Raw genomic sequence first — 6716 nt, forward strand, 5'->3', positions numbered from 1 at the left:
TAGGTCTATTGTGTAGATTCTATGCACGAGTAGAACACAAGTTGTTGTGGGCGTTGATTTTGTTCAATATGCTTACCGTTACTAGTCCTATCTTGTTTCGACGGTATTGTGGGATGAAGCGGCCCGGACCGACCTTACACGTACACTTACGTGAGACAGGTTCCACCGACTGACATGCACTTGTTGCATAAGGTGGCTAGCGGGTGCCAGTCTCTCCCACTTTAGTCGGATCGGATTCGATGAAAAGGGTCCTTATGAAGGGTAAATAGCAATTGGCATATCACATTGTGGCTTTTGCGTAGGTAAGAAACGTTCTTGCTAGAAACCCATAGCAACCACGTAAAACATGCAAACAACAATTAGAGGACGTCTAACTTGTTTTTGCAGGGTATGCTATGTGATGTGATATGGCCAAAAGAATGTGATGAATGATATGTGATGTATGAGATTGATCATGTTCTTGTAATAGGAATCACGACTTGCATGTCGATGAGTATGACAACCGGCAGGAGCCATAGGAGTTGTCTTTATTTATTGTATGACCTGCGTGTCACTGAATAACGCCATGTAATTACTTTACTTCATTTCTAAACCGTTAGCCATAGTAGTAGAAGTAATAGTTGGCGAGACAACTTCATGGAGACACGATGATGGAGATCATGATGATGGAGATCATGGTGTCATGCCGGTGATGATGATGATCATGGAGCCCCGAAGATGGAGATCAGAAGGAGCAAAATGATATTGGCCATATCATGTCACTTTTTGATTGCATGTGATGTTTATCATGTTTATGCATCTTATTTGCTTAGAACGACAGTAGTAAATAAGATGATCCCTCATAATAATTTCAAGAAAGTGTTCCCCCTAACTATGCACCTTGCGAAAGTTCGTTGTTTCGAAGCACCACATGATGATCGGGTGTGATAGATTCTAACATTCACATACAACGGATGTAAGCCAGATTTACACATGCAAAACACTTAGGTTGACTTGACGAGCCTAGGATGTATAGACATGGCCTCGGAACACAAGAGACCTAAAGGTTGAACATGAGTCGTATAGTGGATACGATAAACATGAAGATGTTCACCGATGATGACTAGTCCGTCTCACGTGATGATCGGACACGGCCTAGTTGACTCAGATCATGTATCACTTAGATGACTAGAGGGATGTCTATCTGAGTGGGTGTTCATAAGATGAACTTAATTATCCTGAACATAGTCAAAAGGTTTTTGCAAAGTATGTTGTAGCTCGCGCTTTAGTTCTACTGTTTTAGATATGTTCCTAGAGAAAATTTAGTTGAAAGTTGATAGTAGCAATTATGCGGACTGGGTCCGTAAACTGAGGATTGTCCTCATTGCTGCGTAGAAGGCTTATGTCCTTAATGCACCACTCGGTGTGCTGAACCTCGAACGTCGTCTGTGGATGTTGCAAACATTTTACATACACGTTTTGATAACTACGTGATAGTTCAGTAATGTTAAACGGTTTAGAATTGAGGCACCGAAGACGATTTCGAAATGTCGCGGAACATATGAGATGTTTCAAGGGCTGAAATTGGGATTTCAGGCTCGTGCCCACGTCAAGAGGTATAAGACCTCCGACGAGTTTCTTAGCCTACAAACTAAGGGAGAAAAGCTCAATCGTTGAACTTGTACTCAGATTGTCTGGGCACAACAATCACTTGAATCGAGTGGGAGTTAATCTTCCAGATGAGATAGAGATGTTTCTCCAAAGACATTGCCACCAAGCTACTAGAGCTTCGTAATGAACTATAACATATCAGGGATAGATATGATGATCCTTGGAATATTCGCGATGTTTGACACCGTGAAAGTAGAAATCAAGAAGGAGCATCAATTGTTGATGGTTAGTGAAACCACTAGTTTCAAGAAGGGCAAGGGCAAGAAGGGGTACTTCATGAAATGGCAAATCAGTTGCTGCTCCAGTGAAGAAACCCAAGGTTGAACCCAAACCCGAGACTAAGTGCTTATGTAATGAGGGAACGGTCACTGAAGCAGAACTACCCTAGATACTTGGTAGATGAGAAGGCTGGCATGGTTGACAGAAGTATATTGGATATACATTGTAATAAATGTGTACTTTACTAGTACTCCTAGTAGCACCAGGGTATTAAGATACCGGTTCGGTTACTAAGTGTTAGTAACTCGAAATAAAAGAGCTACGGAATAAACGGAGACTAGCTAAAGGTGAGATGACGATGTGTGTTGGAAGTGTTTCCAAGGTTGATGTGATCAAGCATCGCCTGCTCCCTCTACCATCGAGATTGGTGTTAAACCTAAATAATTGTTATTTGGTGTTTGCGTTGAGCATAGACATGATTGGATTATGTCTATCGCAATACGGTTATTCATTTAAGGAGAATAATGGTTACTCTATTTATTTGAATAATACCTTCAATGGTCTTGCACCTAAAAGAATGGTTTATTGAATCTCGATCATAGTGATACACATGTTCATGCCAAAAGATATAATATAGTAATGATAGTACCACCTGCTTGTGGCACTGCCATTTGAGTCATATTGGTATAAAACACATGCAGAAGCTCCATGTTGATGGATCTTTGGACTCACTCGTTTTTGAAAAGTTTGAGACATGCGAACCATGTCTATTGGTATGTACGCATGAAGAAACTCCATGCAGATGGATCGTTTGGACTCACTTGATTCTAAATCACTTGAGACATGCAAATCATACCAGATGGGCAAGATGACTGAAAAGCCTCGTTTTCAGTAAGATGGAACAAGAGAGCAACTTGTTGGAAGTAATACATTTTGATGTGTGCTGTCCAATGAGTGCTGAGGCACACAGTGGATATTGTTATGTTCTTACTTCACAGATGACTTGAGTAGATGCTGAGTATATTTACTTGATGAAACATAAGTCTGAATTATTGAAAGGTTCAAGTAATTTCAGAGTGAAGTTGAAGATCATCGTGACAAGAGGATAAAATGTCTAAGATATGATCATAAGAGATGAATACCTGAGTTACGAGTTTGGTGCACAATTAAGACCTTGTGGAAATTGTTTCACAACTAATACCGCCTAGAACACCATAGTGTGATGGTGTGTCCGAACATCATAGCAGCACCCTATTGGATATGGTGCATACCATGATGTCTCTTATGGAATTACCACTATCGTTCATGGGTTAGGCATTAGAGACAACCACATTCACTTTAAATAGGGCACCACATAATTCCGTTGAGATGACACCATATGAACTATGGTTTAGAGAAACCTAAGCTGTCATTTCTTGAAAGTTTGGGGCTGCGACGCTTATGTGAAAAAGTTTCATCCTGATAAGCTCGAACCCAAAGCGGATAAATACATCTTCATAGGACACCCAAAAATAGTTGGGTATACCTCCTAATTCAGACCCGGAAGCAAAAGTGATTGTTTCTAGAAATTGGTCCTTTCTCGAGGAAAAGTTTCTCTCAAAAAAATTGAGTGGGAGGATGGTGGAGACTTGATGAGGTTATTGAACCATCACTTCAACCAGTGTGTAGCTGGGCACAGGAATTTGTTCCTGTGGCACCTGCACCAATTGAAGTGGAAGTTGATGATAGTGATCATGAAACTTCAGATCAAGTCACTACCAAACCTCGTAGGACGACAAGGACAGGTACTGCTTCAGAGTGGTACGGTAATCCTGTCTTGGAGGTCATGTTGCTAGACAACAATGAACCTATGAGCTATGGAGAAGCGATGGTGGGCCCGGATTCCGACAAATGGCTCGAGGCCATAAAATCCGAGAGAGGATCCATGTATGAAAACAAAGTATAGACTTTGGAAGAACTACTTGATGGTCGTAAGGCTGTTGGGTACAGATGGATTTTAAAAGGAAGCCGAACAATGATGGTAAGTATCACCATTACGAAAGCTCGACTTGTCGTTAAGATGTTTTCCGACAAGTTCAAGGAGTTGACTATGATGAGACTTTCTCACTCGTAGCGATGCTAAGAGTCTGTTGGAATTATATTAGCAATTACTGCATGATTTATGAAATCTTGCAGATAGGATGTCAAAACATTGTTTCCACGACGATATTCTTGAGGAAAGGTTGTATGTGATACAACCAGAAGGTTTTGTCAAATCCCGAAAGATGCTAACAAGTGTGCAAAGCTCCAACAATCCTTCTAAGGACTGGAGTAAGCATCTCGGAGTTGGAATATACACTTTGATGAGATGATCAAAGATTTCGGGTTTATACAAAGTTTATGAGAAACTTGTATTTCCAAAGAAGTGAGTGGGAGCACTATAGCATTTCTGATGCGTATATGTTGTTGACATATTGTTGATCGGAAATGATGTAGAACTTCTGGAAAGCATATAGGGTTATTTGAAAATTGTTTTTCAATGGAAAACCTGGATTAAGCTACTTAAACATTGAACATCAAGATCTATAAGGATAGATCAAAATGCTTAATAGTACTTTCAAATGAGTACATACTATGACAAGATTTTGAAGGAGTTCAAAATAGATCAGCAAAGAAGGAGTTCTTGGCTGTGTTATATGGTGTGAGTATTGAGTAAGACTCAAGACATGACCGCAGAAGAGAGAGAAAGGACGAAGGTCGTCCCCTATGCTTCAGACGTAGGCTCTATAGTATGCTATGCTGTGTACCGCACCAGAAGTGTGCCTTGCCATGAGTCAGTCAAGGGGTACAAGAGTGATCCAGGAATGGATCACAGGACAACGGTCAAACCTATCCTTAGTAACTAGTGGACTAAGGAATTTTCTTGATTATGGAGGTGGTAAAAGAGTTCGTCGTAAAGGGTTACGCTGATGCAAACTTTGACACTAATCCGGATTATTCTAAGTAGTAAACCGGATTCGTATAGTAGAACAGTTATTTGGAATAGCTCCAAATAGAGCGTGGTAGCTGCATCTAGGAGATGACATAGAGATCCGTTGACATAGAGCAAAGCACACACGGATCTGAAAGGTTCAGATCCATTGACTAATAACCTCTCTCACACGCGACATATGATCAAACTCCATGGGTGTCGATTCATTACAATCACATTGTGATGTGAACTAGATTATTGACTCTAGTGCAAGTGGGAGACTGTTGGAAATATGCCCTTGAGGCAATAATAAAATGGTTATTATTGTATTTCCTTGTTCATGATAATTGTCTATTATTCATGCTATAATTGCATTGACCGGAAACCGCAATACATGTGTGAATACATAGACCACAACATGTCCCTAGTGAGCTTCTAGTTGACTAGCTCGTTGATCAACAGATGGTCATGGTTTCCTGACCATGGACATTGGATGTCATTGATAACGGGATCACATCATTAGGAGAATGATGTGATGGACAAGACCCAATCCTAAGCCTAGCACAAGATCGTGTAGTTCGTATGCTAAAGCTTTTCTAAATGTCAAGTATCTTTTCCTTAGACCATGAGATTGTGCAACTCCCGGATACCGTAGGAATGCTTTGGGTGTACCAAACATCACAACATAACTGGGTGGCTATAAACATGCACTACGGGTATCTCTGAAAGTGTCTGTTGGGCTGGCACGAATCGAGACTGTGATTTGTCACCCCGTGTGACGGAGAGGTATCTCTGGGCCCACTCGGTAGGAAATCATCATAATGTGCACAATGTGATCAAGGAGTTGATCACGGGATGATGTGTTACGAAATGAGTAAAGAGACTTGCCGGTAACGAGATTGAACAAGTTATCGGCATACCGACGATCGAATCTCGGGCAAGTACTATACGGTAGACAAAGGGAATTTTGTACGGGATTGATTGAATCCTTGACATCATGGTTCATCCGATGAGATCATCGTGGAACATGTGGGAGCCAACATGGGTATCCAGATCCCGCTGTTGGTTATTGGCCGGAGAGTTGTCTCGGTCATGTCTGCATGGTTCCCAAACCCGTAGGGTCTACACACTTAAGGTTCAGTGACGCTAGGGTTATAGGGAAGGTATGTATGCGGTTAACGAATGTTGTTCGGAGTCCCGGATGAGATCCCGAACGTCGCGAGGAGTCCCAGAATGGTCCGCAGGTGAAGCTTGATATATTGGACGAAGGGTTTTGGAGTCCGGAAGTGTTCCGGAGGTACCGGGTGATGATCAGCATGACCAAAAGGTGTTTCGGGAGCCCCGACAAGTGTTGGGGGGCTTCATGGGCCAAGGGGAGGGGGCAAACCAGCCCACTAAGGGGTTGTGCTCCCCCCTCACATATTCCCACGTGACCAGGGGGTTTGGGGCGCCCCATCTAGGGTTCCCACCTCCTGGCTTGGGGGCCAAGTCACCCAAAGGGGAGATCCCATCTGCCCTGGCCGTCGCCCCCCTAGGGGAAACCCTAGGGCGCCTCCCCCTCTCCCTTCCCCCTATATATAGTGGAGGTTTTGGGGCTGCCCAACACATGAGTCTTTCTCTCCCAAGGCGCAGCCCTACCTCTCTCCCTCCTCGTCTCTCGTAGTGCTTGGCGAAGCCCTGCTGGAGTACCGCGCTCCTCCACCACCACCACGCCGTCATGCTGCTGCTGGATGGAGTCTTCCCCAACCTCTCCCTCTCTCCTTGCTGGATCAAGGCATGGGAGACGTCACCGGGCTGCACGTGTGTTGAACACGGATGCACCGTTGTTCGGCGCTTAGATCGGAATCGTCCGCGATCTGAATCGCCACGAGTACGACTACCTCATCTGCGTTCTTGC

This window comes from Triticum aestivum, chromosome 1B, assembly GCF_018294505.1.
Source record: "Triticum aestivum cultivar Chinese Spring chromosome 1B, IWGSC CS RefSeq v2.1, whole genome shotgun sequence".
In the NCBI taxonomy this organism is placed as follows: Eukaryota; Viridiplantae; Streptophyta; class Magnoliopsida; order Poales; family Poaceae; genus Triticum; species Triticum aestivum.